A 19,414-nucleotide genomic window follows, 5' to 3' on the forward strand; every position below is an offset into this window, starting at 1 on the left:
GGCACTCCATCGCCTGCCCAAGGGCTGCTTTGGTCCCCAGAGCCCGGGCGGGGCCGCTCCCGATTCACGTGGGCAAGAGGAAAGGGCGCCGTCGCTCCTGCCATCGCCAGTGAGACCAACGCTGTTGTTTTCAAGCTTTGGAGAGCCCGGGGCTCTGAGTCTATTCCTCACCCCACCCCTCCCCAGCTGCAGCAGGTACTTGCTGGCAGGCTCACTTTTTTCCAAGCTGGGGTTGCTCACTGCGCTGAGAAAAGTACCTAAAAGAGGGAGGAAAGAAAGGTGGGGGGCGCAAAGTAAGGTGGACCAAAAAAAGAGAGAGAGAAAGAAAGAAAGAGAAGCGGCGGGGAGGAGGCTTCCTTTGTAGCCGTGCTGAAAACTCCACCTTCGGGGCAATGGGAGCAAGTAAGTGCCTTTCCCCCACCCCACCCCTCTCTCCCCGGATTCCCTTCCCTCCTTTACTCCTGTCTCTTTGGCTGGGGACAGAGAAAGCTACCCCCGGGGCGATGCTCGAGGAAAGTGGCAGAAGTCACCCTTGCGCCTGTCATCGGCTTCAGCATGTTCCCCCGTGGACCGTCCCGGCCGCGCGCCTCCCGCGGGTTTTCTGTCTGCTTTTAAAAAAATAAAAAATAAAATAAAATCAGAAAACCGTGGCTCTTTTTCCACCAGACGCCTCTCTCGGATTCGTTTTGGGGAGCTCGGAGTAAAAGCCACTCGGCTCCGCTCCCCGCCCTCTTCCCCACGTTTCTGAAGACATCCTTGTCTTCTGGGGAGGGGGGAGAGAGAGATAGAGCTTGGGGGTGATGTAGGTGGAGCTACCCCCTTCTCTCACCCTCCCTAGGTTGGTTGCTAAGCGCTGATGAGCGTGTTTTGTGAGAGACCTCTGGTAGAGCAGATGGAGGGACACCCCACCCTACCCCGCCCCTTTCACCTTTCCTTTTAAAAGTGCCTGTCTTCTACTTAACACCGGTGAAATTAGATGTTTACACTAGTTCAATCATGTACACCCAGCAACATTTTGTTCCCCTTTATTTTCTTCCCTTACCTCTTTCCGTCAACAAGCGAACTTGAACGAGACCTGTGGAGAGGCGGAAAGTTTCGTGGCTTTAATGATTTCTTCTCCTTGTCCTTGATCCTGGCAATGGTTGAGATCTTCCTTTAAACAATGGATAAACTATTGGGCAGGATAAGGAAACTACTTCAGGCAACAAATGTTGGGAGGGGATGTTCAGTGGGTCTTAATGGTGCCTTTCATTTTCGTGGACCAGGATGGGGCAGACAGACAGAAAGTCTCCAAGAAGCTTCTTGTGTTGATAAGGAAAATAAGAGTTGCTGCCAGTTCTGAAGGCTTCTGTCCGTAAGAGTGGAAACAGGCACCATCTTGTCTTTTTGGCCGCAGAATCTCCTGGAGCGGCCCTCTTAACGGACCAATGTGGCTGGACTGTTGTGTTGGACAGATAAAAGTCTCATTTTACATGGCACATTCTATGTTCCTTTGTGTTTTAAGTAACTTTAGTCTTGAATTTGCATGTTGTATGATGAAATGGAGGTTCTGAGGGTAGGTTTTTATTGAATGCAGGACTCTGAGCGTAACAACATATACAGATTATAGAACTGATGCCTACCTAAATAAGCTCCTGTCTAGGTTTCCTCTAGGTGCTTGGAAAAAGCAAGGCTGCTGTTATGTAGGAAGAATATCTATGTAGTAAAAGTGATTAGAAATCAAATTTTTCTGGCATTTTTTTCTATTCTCAGCTAGAATTTTGAGATCTACAAGACAGAACCTGCTGCAGAGTACATGCTTTAAATTTTGTTTTGAGTAGCATTTTAAGACAGCACAAGCCCCTTCCACATGTAGATCATTTGGTAGTTATCTCATATGTCATTTCCACAACATAATTTAGAACCAGAAAGCTGACTCATAACTCAAAATGGCCAGGATCAGTAGGAATGCATCTTTGGGAAGTAGGAAGAAAAATATAACTTTCCTGTATTGTTCTGTTTTGGGGCTTTCCAGAGGTATCTGGTTAATAATCAGACTGCTTGAATAGTTAAGCTTAGGTTAGAATCTAGTTGGAGCCTTCTTTATCCAGGTTTTCCAACTTTTTTACATTAAGTTGTACTAAAAACATTGCTTATTTGCCTGTGCTCATGGTGTTGTTCAGTTGCTAAGTCGTGCCTGACTCTTTACAATCCCATGGATCACAGCACACTAAGCCCCTGTCCTCCACTGTTTCCTGGAGTCTGCCCAAACCCATGTCCTTTGTGTCAATAATACTCTCTAACTATCACATCATCTTCTCCTTTTGCGTTTAATCTTTCCTAACATCAAGGTCTTTTCTTCTCATTTGGTGGCCAGAGTATTTGAGCTTTAGCTTCATTCGGGGTTGATTTCCTTTAGGATTGACTAATTTAATCTTCTGGAAGTGTAAAGCTCATAGGTTCTATAAATTATACTTTCTGAAGCTTTATGTTCCAATGGAAGTCAGGCTGTACAACCCTATCCAGGCTGACAGGTTCTGTTGAGTTCAGATTGGAGATTAGAGCAACTCACTGGTACAAATCTTAAGCAGTATAGATTGAGGATTGCTCATAATGTTTTTCCCCAATATAATTGTAACACAAATTGATAATTCCCCAATGAGATTTTTGTCTGTTTTATGTATTTTAGTTTCAGAACTTTTTAATGCTAGTAGTAAATAATAAATGATTTTTACAATACATATTTGAGGATAGCATTTGGCCAACAACTCATATTCTGGGATTTCTTTTTGGGATACTAGAGACAAGGAGTCTCCTATTGTTTTCCTTTAAGGTTCCTATGGGTTACTTTGAGTTTCTAGGATAAGTGAAACTCTACCCCGGGGGTGTCAAACTCAAGGCCAGCAGGCCGAATCCAGTCCGCAGTGTGCTCTGATCTGGCCTGTAGGGCCGCCTTGGAAACAGCCCGCTGTGTCTCTGCGCTCTGTCCGTTTTCACTGGCAGAGCGCTCAGGCCACCACAGGTGCCCCCAACACGAGTGACATCGAGCTGGCTACGCCAACCTCGGCCACGCCATCCAGCCCCCCCCAAGGTGAAACACAACCCTAATGCGGCCCTCAATGAAATCGAGTTTGACACCCCTGCTCTACCCATTCTGATTTGTGATGAACTGATACTCAGAATGAAGTCAGTCCCCAATTTCTCCTGGCACAAACTTGGAAGTTCTCCAGTACCCTGATCCAACCTAACCCAAACAAGTTCTCCATCAAGGCCACAAACGTTTAAGGAGGGTCTTCCGGTTTCCCTTTTGCCAGAGCCTAAAAAGGAAATGTTCTAATCAGCATTTGCTTAGGAACAATAATTCCGCCCCATTCCTGCAAGACTTTAAAATAGACTTTTCTGGCCATCATTGTGACTTTTAGCAAAAAAAATAATAATCCCCTGCTGATTTCAGTGAAACATTTATTGGTTTATTGATTGATTAATTGATTGATTGATTGATTGGATTTATAGGCCACCCCAGACTTTTATAACTCTGGGAAGTTTATATAATACCTACATAAAAATTGGTTTAAAAAAATCAATGGGAAAATCCAGGGGAGTGGGAAATAAATCCTCTAAAACAGGGGTCCCCAACCACGGTCCGTGGACCGCACCGTCCGCTGAACAACTCCTACCGGGCCGCTGGTTGTTGGCGCCGCCATCTTTTGACGAAAAGTGCTTCCGTGAGCTTTTCCGGTAGAAAGCTCACCAGAAGCACTTTTTCATCAAAAAGATGAGGGCCAGCGCTCGTGAGCTTTTCCGGTAGAAAGCCATTTCTACCCGGAAAGCTCACCGAAGCGCACCGCCATCTTTTTGATGAAAAAGTGCTTCCAGTGAGGTCACCGGAAGCACTTTTTCATCAAGAAAAGATGGCGGCGCCACCTGATGCTGGTACTGGCGCGGCGCCCAGCTAATACCGGTACCGGGCCGCGGCATAAAAAGGTTGGGGATCACTGCTCTAAAAGACAGAATATTGCCCAAGGGTCCATCACCCACTTTGATTCAAGATCTGAGGATAGAGTCAGATTTCAGGGACTAATTTAAAGAGGGCCAGGCTGAGGACTGTACATATCTTGCAGGAGATACTGTTCCAGAGGGCAGGTGCCATGACAGAGAAGGCCCACTTGGTTTAGACCACATTGTTTGGGGTGAACAAAGCCATAGTCTTTCAACATCATTGGAAATCACGGCTTTAACTGTGTGAAACTAGGATTCAATTAAACTAGGGGCTTTTAAGTAGAATCACTACAGAGGAGAAAATTCATTCAGCCTGTCTCAAAATGCTGAGCTTGCTATCTTTAAAAAAAATCACCTTCTCAATGCTTCTTACCTGATCTAAATAAACATGTTGAAAGTTTAAAGATGTTGAACTTGTTGCTGTTAGTAATAGTATTCTTTTGTTCAGCATTAACAGCAATGCTAAATCTTTAGCACATTTACAGGTTTAAGAGATGAATAAAATACTTGGTACCACCTTTGAGACTTTCTTGAGTTATCTGTGTTGCATTAACGCAGGAATACTAAATGCATATTAACCAGAAGAAAATTTAGTATCTTCTAAAAAATGTTATTTTTTCCCCTCACAACAGTTTAAGAAAAATGATAATATTAGGCAGGTCAAAAGTGCATGGTTCATCATTATATTTTTTGGAATGCTATGACTTGGAATGTATCATGGACAATAAAACATTAGTGCAGCTGTATCTTAAAAACAGGATTTTAAATTCTTGTGACTATAACGATTCAGTTCTTCTCTTCCTGAAGAGGGTTATTTTAGAAGTTCCATACTATATCTTCTCTCTGAGTTGCAGAAGCATATTTTCTGGACTTTTGTTCCTTAGTTGCCCACCAGCGATTTACACAGACTAGTCAGTTACCTCCATTTATTTCATCTGTCTCATTCTTCCCTTACACTCTCCCTCCAGAAATAGGTTAAGGGCTCGATTAATGGTTGACCATTTACGTTTGCAAATTTATATATCCACACTATAATCATGAGAACGATATTGTATCAATCAATTGTGTTTGCAGTAGCAAAATATTTTAACAGTAATGCTGGGCAACAAAGAAGCACGGACCATTTTCTGTCATAACCCTTGCAGTTATAGAAACTTTTAGCAATCACAACAACAGATCTAAATCCAAAGTCAACCAAAACATCTCATCCCATACAAAGAAGCATTTCACTAACAGCAGGTGGTTCCTCCCTTAGAACAAGGATAAATTCTGACAACTTCTCTCCAATATGTTACAGATTTGTCATATTAATAATTAACAAAGAGGTAGACTCTATGCACAATACAAGCAATTGCTTTCAATTACTGCGAACATAAAAATGCTACTTTTGCTTTTCTCTTAATCATGAATAAATAAATTCGGGGGGGGGGGAGCACTTTGCAAAGCATGTTGGCATGAACAAGCATTTCTCTTCAAAATGTTGCATTTCCTAGAAGGCTCAGGGCAATCTGCTTTGAAGGCTTTCTTAAGTTGTCTGCATACATTGAAACACTCCTACTTGGACTGTCAGCAAAGCAGCTGTGCACACATCTGCTTGTGAAACAACCTAGGAAAGCTCTTGTGCAGATGAGTCTTCCAGAAACCATGGCTGGGGCCTCAGTATTTGGGGGAAATGATGAGGGAAAATGATTCTTCATACCAGTGAATCCTTTGCATAGTGCCCCCTTTAATGCTTGCACAACCTTGCTCAAAAATACTTGGTTTATACAGGACAGCCTACTCTAAATTGAGTAATAAATTATTAGAGCATCCCTTATACTAAACAAAAGTATATATACAAAATTGTAAAGGAAGCTTTGTTTCAGCTATTCCTCTAACTATATGGTATACAGGATGGTAGCAGATGCAGTTTAATAGAAGAATATGCTATGATAGAATAGTGCCTGCAAACCCCATTTTTCTCTTAGGTCAGCATTTCCAAAAGTTGATTCTACATATCATGGTATTTCAGAATTTCCAGCCAGTTTAGGCACTAATTTGAGGAGAATTGCTCCATGTTTGATGCCACTCAGAAATATAGGCTTTGAGAGGAGTCAATGACTTGATCTCTTGCCAACGCAGGCAGAGCGTTTGGAATTGCATGTTGTTTTCTCAGAGATTATCTTGTATAGGCAACCTGATTCCTTCCAGATGTAATCCAAAACACGTGTGGATCCTAGTTTAGATTGCATTCAAATAATAATACATATAGGATTTTAAAATTAGTAAGTGCTTATTTGCATAAATATGAAAATAATGATTTACATTATTATATAATTTACATTGTTATAATAAGCAAGCACTTATTTGCATAATACTTTCATCAGTATTTATCTTTTATTATCTATTCTTGATAATATATTACTATGGATGGTCATACAGTCAGCCAGGCTGTTTTATTTCTATTTTGTAGATCTTTATATTTCTGCTTTTGTGATTTAACTCCAGTGCTTTCTCTTCTGCTGTTTCCAAGTATTGCAATATCCACTATCCACACTTCTTTTGTCTTTCTTATAAACAATTGTTAAATCTGGGGACTTGTGTGGCAGATGTCTGTTTGAATACTAACGACCCAGAGTACTTTAGCTTCTTCATTTTCTTCATTTCTTTGTCTATTTTATTATTAATGGCTGTATAGTCAGCCATTAGACTGGATTTGGTATTTTATCCATTGGTCAAGTCCTTGCTGAGGATCAGGAGTAGGCAGATGTTGTTGGATGGTCACAAAGAAATAGGCTGTTCCAAGAAAAGCCGATGACACCAAACTGGCAGGAAGAGCCAACACTCCAAAAGATAGGCTCAAGATACAGAAGGTGTTGCCAACACTGGGCCCATTTAACAAGGTGAAAGTCAGTGGTGAGAAAACCACTGAAGGTTCTACATTTAGGCAAGAAAAAACAAATGCACAGGTATAGAATAGGTGGCACCTGGCACAATAGTAGTAACTGTGGAAATAATATTGGAGTCCTAGTGGACAATCAGTGTGCTGCCGTTGCCCCAAAAAATAGCCAACTCCATCCTAAACTGTATTAACAGAGGGATAGAATCAAGATCAAATGAAGTGCTAGTACACTTCATAATGCCTTGGTAAGGCTACACTTTTGTAGTCCATATAAAACAGATGTTGAAACTCTAGAAAGCATGCATAGAAGAGCATCAAAGATGATTAGGAGACTGGAGGTTAAAACATATAAAGAACAGTTGCAGGAAAAGAGTAGTTTAATGAAAGTGTTCCAGTTGCAGTGTTCCAATCTCTAAGGGGCTGCCACAAAGAAGAGGGAGTTAGCTTATACTCCTAAATACCTGAAGGCAGATCAAGAAGCAAATGGATGGAATTAATCAAGGAGAGAACCAACCTAGAACTAAGGAGAAATTTGCTGACAGTTAGAACAATGAAACAACTTGCCTTCAAAAGTTTGTGGTGTTCCATTGCTGGAGGCTTTTAACAAGAAATTGGACAATCATTTGTCTGAAATGGTATATGGCCTCCTGCTCAAGCAGGAGGTTGGGTTAGAAAATCTCCAAGGTCCCTTAAAACTCTGTTATTCTGTTGTTTTAAGCTACTTTTTGCAATTGACTGATGGTGATTTTGTCAACATCAATAACGTTCAAGTAATGCTCCAGATGTTTTGGGATTGTGCCTAAGGCACCTGTACTATCTTTGCTTTCTTTTGCCACAATAGTTCTACTTCTATTTGTAGGTTTTTGTATTTTGTTATTCTTCTCCAGTTCTTCACTTCTATCTCCAGGTAGTGCCATGTCCAGTATTTTTTATTTTTTTTTATTTACAGTTGTTAAGTCTATAGTGTTACATGACAGGTGCTTGTCTGTTTGAATTCTAAAGTCCCAGCGCACTTTTAGCTTTCTCATTTTTTATTACTGAGTCTATTTTGTGGCCCCATCTGTTGTTGTTGTTATTATTATTATTATTATTATTATTATTATTATTATTATTATTATTATTATTATTATCTTTTATTATCTTTTATTATCTTTTATTATTTATACTGGAAAGACTCCATGGCTGGGACTTTAATTTGTTAAATTTTACAGAAAAAAATGCTGTTATTGAGCCTTCACATCATAAATTATTCAAACATTAATACAAATATGCTTGAAAACACATGAAAGCTATAGGATAGAAACAGCTCTGTATTGATATTTGGTAATGGACAGTTTTATTTCTATCTTTTAAGTTGTATGCCTTCAGGAGAGGCCTTTTTCCAAGAGCAGTGCCACCTTTGAGGAGAATATGTACTAGAACTAAAAATAATTGCTAAGCTGTGTGGAAAAATTACATTTTCTAATGTTTATAAAGCCATAAAAGAATTCTCATGGAAATAATTTGAATATATTTTAAACTGTGTAGGGAGAATCTGATTTTCATAGTCATATGATTTGCATTAATGAAAAATTGAGAGATGGAGCACTTTTTTTGTGTAATTGAGATTCCATCTCCTGTTTTTTTCCCTTGTTCTAAAACTCCACTTATCTCTGACAAGAGGGGAGCATCTTTAAATGAGGATTTCCTGGCATAGTAACATTAATATCTGCTCAGGCTATAGGGAGTCTTGAATTGAGCCCAGAAAATGGTATCCCACAATATATCCCACATAATATAACTGAAGCCACAAAATGTTAATTTAGGAGTACAGAAGTGCATTAGAGGTCCAACTAGGATGAATAAAAACACTAATAAATGTTATCGGGTCCATAGAACTTGAGAACAGATTCTAGGGCCACACTAACTAATTGTAAACATACTTTTCTTGTTGCTGCTATTGTCTGGAACAGCAGTCGCCAACTGGTGGGCCGCGGCTCACAGGTGGGCCGTGATAAAATTTTGGTGGGCTGCAGAGAAATCTTACCCCCAGAGCACCCCCCCCCAAAGCAATTAATCCAGGCTGCGCAGAAACACAAGGCTGCTCAGCCCACATGGCCTGCGGGAATCCTCCCCGCCCACTCACTCCTTACCCGGCGAACTTGTCTGCTAAATTGCTATTTTTCCTTTTTCCGGCCATCATCTGTTCTGCTGTGCCGGGAGACTTAGATTAGCTAAGCACAGCAGAACCTCCCTTAGGATTGGAGGTTTGCTTGCAAGCAAATTCAGTGCAGACACACAGCAAGCAAATTTGAGAGACTGAGCTAGCCGATGGCAGCTAGATAGATCACTGAATGATTCTGTGAGCAACTCAATCTGCCTGCTTTGCCTGATTTTGGATAAAAGTTGCTTTTTTAATAAAAAAAATTCAATATTTACATGCATGGTGTGTGTGTTGTGAGTTAATTTTGTGAGTTTGCTTGCTAGCAAATTTTATGAGTTTGCTTGCAAGCAAATTTTATGTGACAGACTGAGCTAGGCAATGGCAGATAGATAGATTTCTGAATGAATCTGTGATTCTGTGAGCAACTCAATCTGCCTGCCTGCTTTGCCTGCTTTGGGGTAAAAGTTGCTCTTTTTTAAATAAAAAAAAATCAATATTTATGCATGGTGTGTCGTGAGTTAATTTTGTGAATTTGCTTGCTAGCAAATTTTATATGACAGACTGAGCTAGCCAATGGCAGATAGATAGATTTCTGAATGAATCTGTGATTCTGTGAGCAACTCAATCTGCCTGCCTGCTTTGCCTGATTTGGGGTAAAAGTTGCTCTTTTTTATAAAAAATTCAATATTTATATAAATATATATATTTACATACAAGCCATGCCCAGCCAGTCACATGACCACCAAGCCACACCCACAAATTAGGCTACGTCCACAGAACCATTTAGTGGTCCCTGGGATCTAAAATTAGGAGTTTGGTGGTCCCTGAGGTCCAAAAGGTTGGCGACCCCTGGTCTGGAAGACAGCATTGAATTAACATGTATTTCTAGATTAGTTGCTCCCATATGTAGCTCTTTTCAGAAAAGGTAAAATTATAATCCCAGCAACATGTTGCTATCTTTCCTCCTCCTCCTCCTCCTCCTCCTCCTCCTCCTCCTCTCATTCAGCTATTTCATTTTGGAAGTGAGTATGGGTTCTTTTTCTTTTTCCTGTTGGGGAAGAAAGAATCAAGAATCAAGCTGAACTGTGTATCTAAACAATGCTGCTTATATGGTTGACTTAGTTTGCCGAGGGATGTGAAATAATGGAAAACAAAAATGGCTGATGTATACAATCTGAAATCCCATAAAAGGGCAGGAGGGGAGAGAATTATGAATCACAGACCATATGACTATGCTCTACCGAAATCAGAGCAGATACAGATAAACTGTAACTGGGGTGGGATGCTACCAGTTCGGCCCAGGTCTATAGAACCGGTAGCTCTGAAGAGCAGCAGACACCAAACCGGTTCTGTGTTTGCTGCTGTTTGGCCCACCCATTTGCCCGGGCTCTTGGCTGTCCTTTATTTCCTGCTTTTTCCACCTCAGCTGCTTTGCGCGGCACAGCTGAGGTTGAAAAAGCAGGAAAGAAGAGGAGTTTGAAATGCTGCGCACCTGCACGCAGCGCTTGTCAGCTGTCTGGGCGGCACGGCTGAGATTTTTTGGAAATGGTCCACACACATGCGCAAAACGCACTCTCACCAGGGGTGGGATTCTATCTGCTGGAGAATGGGCAGATCGCACCACTAGCTGGCCCCACCCCACCCCGCCTCCTCACTCCTTACCTGGCATGCGCGCCATGAAACTTGCCCGCTAAGTTGCTATTTTTCCCTGACCATCAGCTGTTCTGCTGTGCCAGGATATTTAGATTAGCTAGAAAGCAGGAAATTGTTGCATTTCTTGCTTTCTAGCTAATCTAAAAGCAGAGCTGAACCTTCCTTAGGACCTAAGCTTCTATTTTTCAGTGCAGACTCAGGTAGCCGATGGCAGATAGATAGATCTCTAAGTGAATCTGGGATTCTGTGAGCAACTCAATCTGCCTGCCTGCTTTGCCTGATTTTGGGTAAAAGTTGCTCTTTTTTAATAAAAAAATCAATATTTACATACATAGTATGTTGTGAGTTAATTTTGTGAGTTTGCTTGCTAGAAAATTTTATGACTTTGTTGCAAGCAAATTTTATGTGACAGATTCAAGTAGCTGATTGCAGAAAGATAGATCTCTGACTGAATCTGTGATTCTGTGAGCAACTCAAACTGCCTGCCTCAATCTGGGTAAAAGTTGCTCTTTTTTATAAAAAATTCAATATTTATATAAATATTTATAATATTTACATACAAGCCATGCCCAGCCAGTCACATGACCATCAAGCCATGCCCAGTCATCAAGTCACATGACCACCAAGCCACACCCACAAATTAGGCCACTCCCACAGAACTGATTGTAAAGAAATTTGAATCCCACCCCTGAAGTAAAGAATGTGTATTTGTATGTGTTTATTAAGGATTCTAATTATAGTAATAAAATCTAATGAAGAAAGAAAAGGAATAGAAAAAAGAAGTGAAAAAGAGAAAAAGGTAAAAGTAAGAATATGTTAAAGAGAAAGAAATGTATTAAAAAGTTACTTCCAACCTTCCATCACACTCTTCTTCACTCACTCTTAATTTACAATCAATGATCTCTTCATCTCATATCTCATCTCTTCTCAATAGACAAATCCATAAAGCATAATCTTTTTAGTAAGCAGAAAGTCCATTAGAGGTTACCAAAAAATAATAACATAACTCATTTTAACCTTGATCATATAAACCAACTTTATGTTCCTTCCAGTTTCAGTCTTTAGTCCAGGGCTGTCAAACTCCCAGATCGCTGGCCGGATGTATCACACGGGGAAAGTCCTGATACATCACGTGTTGCTGCCGTGACAACATGAGTTTGACAACCCTGCTTTAGTCCATTCAAATAATGTTGTAGAATTTGAGTTCATTTCTTCTTTGCCCCTTCTTACCACATTCTTCAAAGTTTTAACAAGCTTCTTTTGTAAATCAAATATAAAAACATGATCCAGGTCACTCTCTTGGTTTGTTTGTTTGTTTATCTTTTGATTTTTAAAACATCAACCTATTTTGTACGTCTAGTGAGACATCCTTTTGCCTGTTGTACTCATAGCCTGCCATTTGTACACCCTCTTTTGATGCCATCGCTGGCTTCTCAAATAAAACTTGTTCCTCATCTGCCATTTTTTCCGTAACATACTTTGGTGACAGATTTTCCATAGAAACAAACATTGCTATTGACAGTGTTGGTAGTAACTTCTCATTCCACTTTTCAAAAGTCCTTCAGTATTTTTAGTGTGATAGTATTTTGGGTCATTTTATAAGTTCCAGTTAGTTAATCAATATACATTAATTGTGTATCTTTCTTTTACTAAAATCTTTAATTCCCTCTAGTATCCATTTTTTAAAAAAATCATATTTATTGTGTTTTGCAAATATCCAAACAAATCTGTTTCCCACAAGAAGGATTCTTTATAATTAATTTCAAAATCTTATTCCAAACCTTTAGCCTATTTATAATTTTATAAGTTCAAAGTTGTTATTTTATAATTGGTGTCATATCTTTATGATCAGGGATCCCCAACCTTTTCGACGCCGCGTGACCCGGTTCCGACATCAGCTGGGCGCCGCGGCCCGGTATCGGCGTCAACTGGGCGCCGCCATCTTTTATGACGAAAAGGCGCTTCGGTGGCGCACCGGGAAGCGCTGTTCGCAATAAAAGATGATGCGCATAGCGCTTCTGGTGAGCTTTTTCGGGTAGAAATGGCTTTCTACCCGGAAAAGCTCACCGCATTAGCCGCCATATCTTTTATGATAACGAAACAGCGCCCGGTGAGCTTTCACCCGGAAAAGCTCACCAGAAGCGCTTTTTACCAAAAAGATGGCGGCGCCAGCAACCAGCGGCCCGATAAGGGTTGTTCACATGAAGTTACCGGTCCGCGGACCGGCGGTTGGGGACCCCTGTTTATGATGACGTAGGATACTGGACCAGACAAAATAATAAATAAAAAGTTTTTTTAAAAAAAATATCTACCAGTCCCCACACTAATGTTCTGATTCATTTTCAAACTCTTTATTCCCATCTTTTCATTGTCTTTTTTGTCTCAGTTTCTTGACATATGTATGTCTGCATTTGAATACCATGTATTAATGACATTCTGAGATAAAATTACAATATATGGTCAGGGCTTTTTCTGCAAGCAATCTGTAATGTAACTGTGAAATCAGACTTTTCCAAAACAAAAATAATTTTACTGGTTTACAAATGCCTTGGTGTCCAGTATGATATAAATAGTAGAATAGTATAGTCCATGATATTTATAAATGGTCTTAAAAGAAGAGAGGCCCAATGCTCTTCTCAGGTTAAAGAACTTAATGCCAATACATTTAAATGGACCACCTGAGGCATTTTCCTTACTGGTGATTTGCATATGGAATGTGCTCAGAGGTGATATTCAGCCAGTTCTAACAGGTTCTGGAGAACCGGTAGTGGAAATTTTGAGTGGTTCGGAGAACCAGTAAATACCACCTCTGGTTGGCCCCACCCCCATCTATTCACTGCCTCCCGAGTCCCAGCTAATCGGCTGAGTCTTCTTTTGTTGCCCCGCACAAGGCAACGGAGCTGGAAAGCAGGTTAGTGGGTTGGAGAGGGAATGGGGATTTTACAGTATCCTTCCCCTGCCATGCCCACCGAGCCATGCCACACCTGCCATGCCATGCCTACAAAACCGGTAGTAAAATTTTTTGAATACCATCACTGAATGTGCTGTTCTATAATGGTTGTATAACACATTGCAATATTTGTTTTTGTAGCCTACTGTAAACCATGGTGATTAATTTTATTAAACAGCAAATTATTTGACTAATAATTTGCAATATTCCAGTTCTTAAATGTGCAATAAATTGCATGGAACATTTTTACAATGGCTCTGTTTTAATTCTAAAGCACCTAACCATATAGGCAGGAATGATTTCTGGATATAATTCTGATCATCCTTTGCTATTAGCCATGAGGATTATGGTTCACAAGAGTTTGTGAGAGAGAATGTCCAAGAAGTTCTCTAGCTCTATGTTAGGAAATGCCATGAAAGGCTTTTTTAAAAAAAGAGAAGGAGTATTCATGACGTTTAAAACTCAGGAAGGTTCATTAAAACAGATAATTGTAGGCTAAAATTTTCATTTTGTGTCTTTATCAAGTAAGTATATTATACTTCTTAGTGCTTGGCTGTTCATAAATGTTTTCTCAATTATTCCTATTTTTCTCCCTGTGTTATGCTGGCACTGAAATTATTGAAATGTTTGCAAGAAGAGGTTTCTTGCTGCACTTTCCATAAACAGGCATAATTCAATTATTTAATTTGCTTCTGCATTGGACACAAAGATATTCAATTTGGACGTGATGTAACCATAGCTTGCAGCATTGGAACTGCTTAGTCATAAGCAGCTATTATTTGCAAATAATTGTTTTAATCATTTGCTGTCTTAATTCATTGCTAGTGACTATCTTCATCTACATAAGGAATATGCAGCAAAACAGGTTGCCCACTGGTTTTCCAGTCTCCAAAATCACACTGTTCAAATTTGGCAGCAACAAAATAGCTTGAATTGTCATCTGGATTTGGCAGGAAATGTAAGAAAACAAATGCTACACCTTGGGTAGACTTAATCCACATTTAAAAAAACAAAAACCCCACCAGAACAAAAACAGTAAAGCAGAACAAGTTACAATTTTCATCCCTTTGATATTAGCTGTGGACTTTGACAACCAGAGTAATATTTTTAAAGCAGCTTCTTTTCGGGCAAAGATTAGCCACTCAATCTACCTGCCACGTTAAAAGATTGAATTCTGAAATAGTATTTTGCAGATTGTTTAATATAAGGGATTAATTAGTGAATTAGTGTTTCTGCATGATTAAGAGGAGTTATGTTGTCATAAGATGGGAGACAGCATTGCGGTCTTTGATGTGTCCAAGTTCTGATGGACATTGATTTGCAATTTTAAGGTTTTCTTTGATCAGGATAGATGTCTAGAAATGGTATCTAAAACATTTCCCATAGGTTAGGTTCTGTTCTCTGTTCTTTTTTAGGATATACACTTGTGAAGCTTACCTTGGTTTGTTACAAAGATAAAGGGCGATTGCTTTACATATTACATAGATATATATTTTGAAAAGTAAGTGAGCACAGCTGGAATATTGTCCTTTTTGATAATAATATACAATTTGTTTATATCATTGTGTGCGCCTTTTGTGGCATATGTGTGTATTGACACACACAAGGAAGGTAACCTGGTATGTTCCTCATGTGCTGAAGGACAACTTTTATAATCTTACTGTTGACTTTTGAGGGGAAGAAAAAGTGATCCCTGTATTTTTTTAAAAAAGTCTTTTTTAATAGGGAAAAGAATTTAGATTCTCTTACCAATTTTATTACTAGAGGTTGTCTCATAATTTCTTCATGACAAAAGGATAGAAGTGGAGTACAATATGTATTCACACTTTTGAAAATTAGTGTTGGGGAAGATTTTTGAGAATACCTTGGGAGCCAAACAAGATGGAGCCCTGAACAAACCAACCCTGAGTTTTCTCTCTTGAAGCACAAATGACCCTGTTCAAATGATCGTATTTATGACACATTATGTACAGACTTAGCTCTCTGGAGAAGGCTTAAATGCTGGGGAAAGGTAGAAGTTAAAAAGAAGAGAATGATCAGCAACAGGGTGGATGGTGTCAATTAGGTGGCAAAAGGTCCAATGTTGGATGACCTGAATAGAGACAGCTTGTCATAGAAAAAAATTATCTATATGGTCTCCAAGAGTCAATACTGACTTAATGGGCACATAATCATCAATCAATCAAGATTGCTTCCATTGTATGGTAATTAATTCCAATTATGGACAATAGCAAATTGGCAATGAAAGCTAATTAATGTATTTTGGAATTGTAGACATGAATTAGGAATATATACTTGGTCACTACTCTCTCCCTCCCTCCCTCTCTCTCAGTGTGTGTGTGTGTGTGTGTGTGTGTGTGTGTGTGTATGCCTTATGAGACAGTATATAACCCTAAATGTTATTGCTATAATTTAAGGATCGTGGTATCTATATATAATGACCATTACAAAAAAAAAAAAAAATCTAGTGGAGCATTTCCTCGATTTACTGTCCACCAGATGAATTAGACTTCAACTCCCATAATCCCTCACTAATAGCTTGTCTTAGTCTGTAGCTTTTCAGCTTTTCTTAGTTTTTAGGGTTTTTTAATGCATGTTAGGACAGGATTCATCTTAGCTACTTGAGAAAATATTGGAATGATAGAACTCCTTTAAAAATTGCTATATATTTTAATCCCATCAGTTTATACTGTAGTTTCTGATATTCCTCTCATTATTTGATTTATTTTTACTTTTTCAAGGAACAGCTGTCCAAAAGACCTCCTTTTAAGCTAGTGGTCAGAACAGTAAGACACTACTTGTCTTTCTGATTTCAAAAGCTCAGTTATACTCTCTAAGTGCTTCCCTGTCCAATATTGAGTTAAAGTCAGAGGAAGATATATATATGTGTGTGTGTGTTCAGCATTCCATTAACTTATTAACCTCATATCATTAGAGAGTTCTTGGTGAACATTCTCCATTTTTTCCTCCTCCTCAAAGGAGTCTCTTTTATTTCAGATGTTACAATGATCTGTAACTCAGAGTTTCAGATAATGGGGATGTTATTTGTGATCTAGTTGGTTTGACATGATTTGTCTTTGGTAATCCACACAGAGTCCTGCCAAGCAATGTATTCTTGTCTAAATACTCTTGAATCAATTGTTTAATAATCTATTCCAGGGTTTGCTGGATGTTGACATGAAGCTGACCTAGGTGGATTGTCTTTTTTTCTTCTTTTTGAAGGTAGGATCAACTTTTGTTCTTCTCTAACCGTTTTGTATAGGGTTGTGCCCATCCTGCATGATTTCTGACAGATAACAAAAAGGATTCTGAAGTAACATCTGTAAGCTTCTTACAAATTTTTTGATGTAATTGGCATAATCCAGAGAAACTCAACCCTCTCATGGTAACTCAGTTCTCCCTAAGAATCTCTATATTAGCACGGGTTGCAAATCTTTCCTTGTGTCAATTGTTTTGCTTAGATTTGTTTGATCACTTTCTCTCTTTGGGGGGAGAAGACTGGAAAAAAAATTGAATCAAGAAACTATGCCCCTCTCCCTGTCATCCATTACTATCTTCTCCAAACATTGGGATTCTCAGTTGACAGCTATTTTGTATCATGCAATGCTTTTCAGTTTAAATTCAAGTTGGAGGATGGAATCATCAATAATAATGCTACTTCTTATGAACTAATGCTGCTTCCTGAGTCTTGTGAAATGAGCCTTAGGAGGAGAGAGCGAAGGAGATGGGTGGTTAGCCCTGAGGGGGGGAAAAAAAGAATGAAGGGTGTCATGCAGAAGATTTAATTTAGATTCCTGCACCAGGCCAGGGGTTAGGCTCAAGGGTATAAGTGTGGAATGTATTTCATTCTGAGCCCCCCAAAATAATCAGATTGTTAAACGCTGTTATTGGAGGAACTCTGTACTTAGAAATAAGCCAATGTTTGGGCATTTTGGAATCATGTTGTGGCATATGTAATTCAGTTGCCTATCTTAAACATGATGCCTGAAAAAATGTTCACGTTTCTGTGTTGCTTAGACCAGCAGTCTCACTGACTGGAGGAAGTAGATGGAAAGGGAAGTGCCTCAGACTAATGGGATATCCTACACTGATTAGCGATTTGCTAAATTATTCATGCCTTCTGCATAAAGGAATTGTTCCTTCACCCGCTGATTCACTCAAGCCAGGGAGAAAGCACTTTAGTGGGGCAGTATGGATTATAAAGTTCTATTCTAATTCAGCCTTGCTCAACAAGATAACCCTAGAAGTTGCATTGGTACCAGAGTCCCTATGTTGGCTGGGATTTGTAGTCCAGTGCAGCTGGAAGCCTCAGTATGGGGAAGACTGCTATAGTGTGATAGGATTGGGAATTGTAGACCTTTAATTTCTATGCCAAGTGATCCATTTTCTCTCTTCCTGCTTGTCTTAAGTTAGGAGATGTCTATAACTACAAACACTCAGAGGCTGGTTGGTTTTTTAAAAAGATTAGTAAATATATTGCAACTTAGGATTGGGGTAGGTAGGAACTGATTGTCAGATACATTTTCTTTGGGGTTTTCCTGTGACAAAGAATTTTTTGGTGTTATGTTATTAAGCAGCTAACAGAATATTATGCAGAAATTTCATAAAAAGTAGAACAGTCTTGAAATATCTTATTCTGCAGATCAGAAAAGTGTTAAAGAATATTTAGGCATGCAGAACCAAATATGATGTGTACAGCTGTTTATATAGGTATATATTCAGTGGATATAAAAAGTCTACACACTTGTTAAAATGCCAGGTTTTGGAGATATAAAAAAAACCCCACACTAAGATAAAATCACTTTTTTTTCACAAAATCACAGAAAAAATATATATCACAACTTCCCTACCTTTTACACATAAGCTGTACAATTCAATTGAAAAACAATTTGTGAGGGGGAGAATAACAATAAAAACATATAATAATGTGGTTGCACAAAGATGTACACTCTTAAACTAACACTTCGTTAAAGCACCTTTTGATTTTTTGACAGCCTCCGGTCTTATCAGCATGGCACATCTTCCCTTGGGAAACTTTGCCCATTCTTCCTTGCAAAAATGCTCCAAATCTGTCAGATTGTGAGGGCATCTCCTGTGCAAAGCTCTCTTCATGTCACCCCACAGATTTTCAATAGGATTCAGATCTCTGTTTGGGCCATTCCACAACTTTGATCTTCTGATGAAGCCATTGTTTTGTTGATTTGGATCATAATGTTGAAAGGTGAAATTCCTGTTCATCTTCAGCATTTTAGCAGAGGCCTGAATGTTTTGTGGCTGATATTTGGAACTGGTCATAATTCCCTCTACCTTAACTAAAGCCCCTGTTCCACTGAAGAAAAGCAATCCCAAGGCATAATGCTGCCATCACCATACTTCACTGTGGGCATGGTGCACTTTTGGTAATGTACAGTATTGTTTTTGCACCAAACATACTTTTGGAATTATGGTCAAAAAGTTCACACTTGATCTCATGAAACCATTGATGTAGGCTTTTGCAAACTGTAGCCAAGCTTGAATGTTTTTCTTTGTAAGAAAATACTTCCATCTTACCATCCTACCCCACTTCCCAGACATGTTAGATTGTCGTTGCTTGTAGCACACAACCAGTACTTGCCAGAAATTATTGCAGCATCTTTAATGTTGTAATGGGCCTCTTGGCAGCCTCTCAGGTCAGTTTTCTTTTTTTCATCAATTTTGAAAGGACACCCAATTCTTGGTAATCTCACTACTGTGTCATATTTGCTCCACTTGTTGATAACTGTCTTCACTGTGTTCATGGTATATCCAATATCTTGGAAATTTCTTCTTC

The 19,414-nt window shown here is 39.3% G+C and overlaps 1 long non-coding RNA gene across 2 annotated transcripts in view; it reads left to right on the forward strand.

The window, feature by feature from the left end:
* Positions 1-252: 252 nt before the first annotated feature.
* LOC148133148 (uncharacterized) overlaps positions 253-19,414 on the forward strand; it is a 45,973-nt gene continuing 26,811 nt past the window's right edge. For both annotated transcript variants that reach the window (XR_015746522.1, XR_015746521.1), the window contains exons 1-2: positions 253-402; positions 16,765-16,827. This is a non-coding gene — a long non-coding RNA (uncharacterized LOC148133148). The remainder of the gene's footprint in view (positions 403-16,764; positions 16,828-19,414) is intronic.

Source organism: Notechis scutatus, chromosome 1, assembly GCF_049901735.1.
Source record: "Notechis scutatus isolate UNSWTSFEM ecotype Mainland chromosome 1, rNotScu1.2, whole genome shotgun sequence".
Taxonomy (NCBI): Eukaryota; Metazoa; Chordata; class Lepidosauria; order Squamata; family Elapidae; genus Notechis; species Notechis scutatus.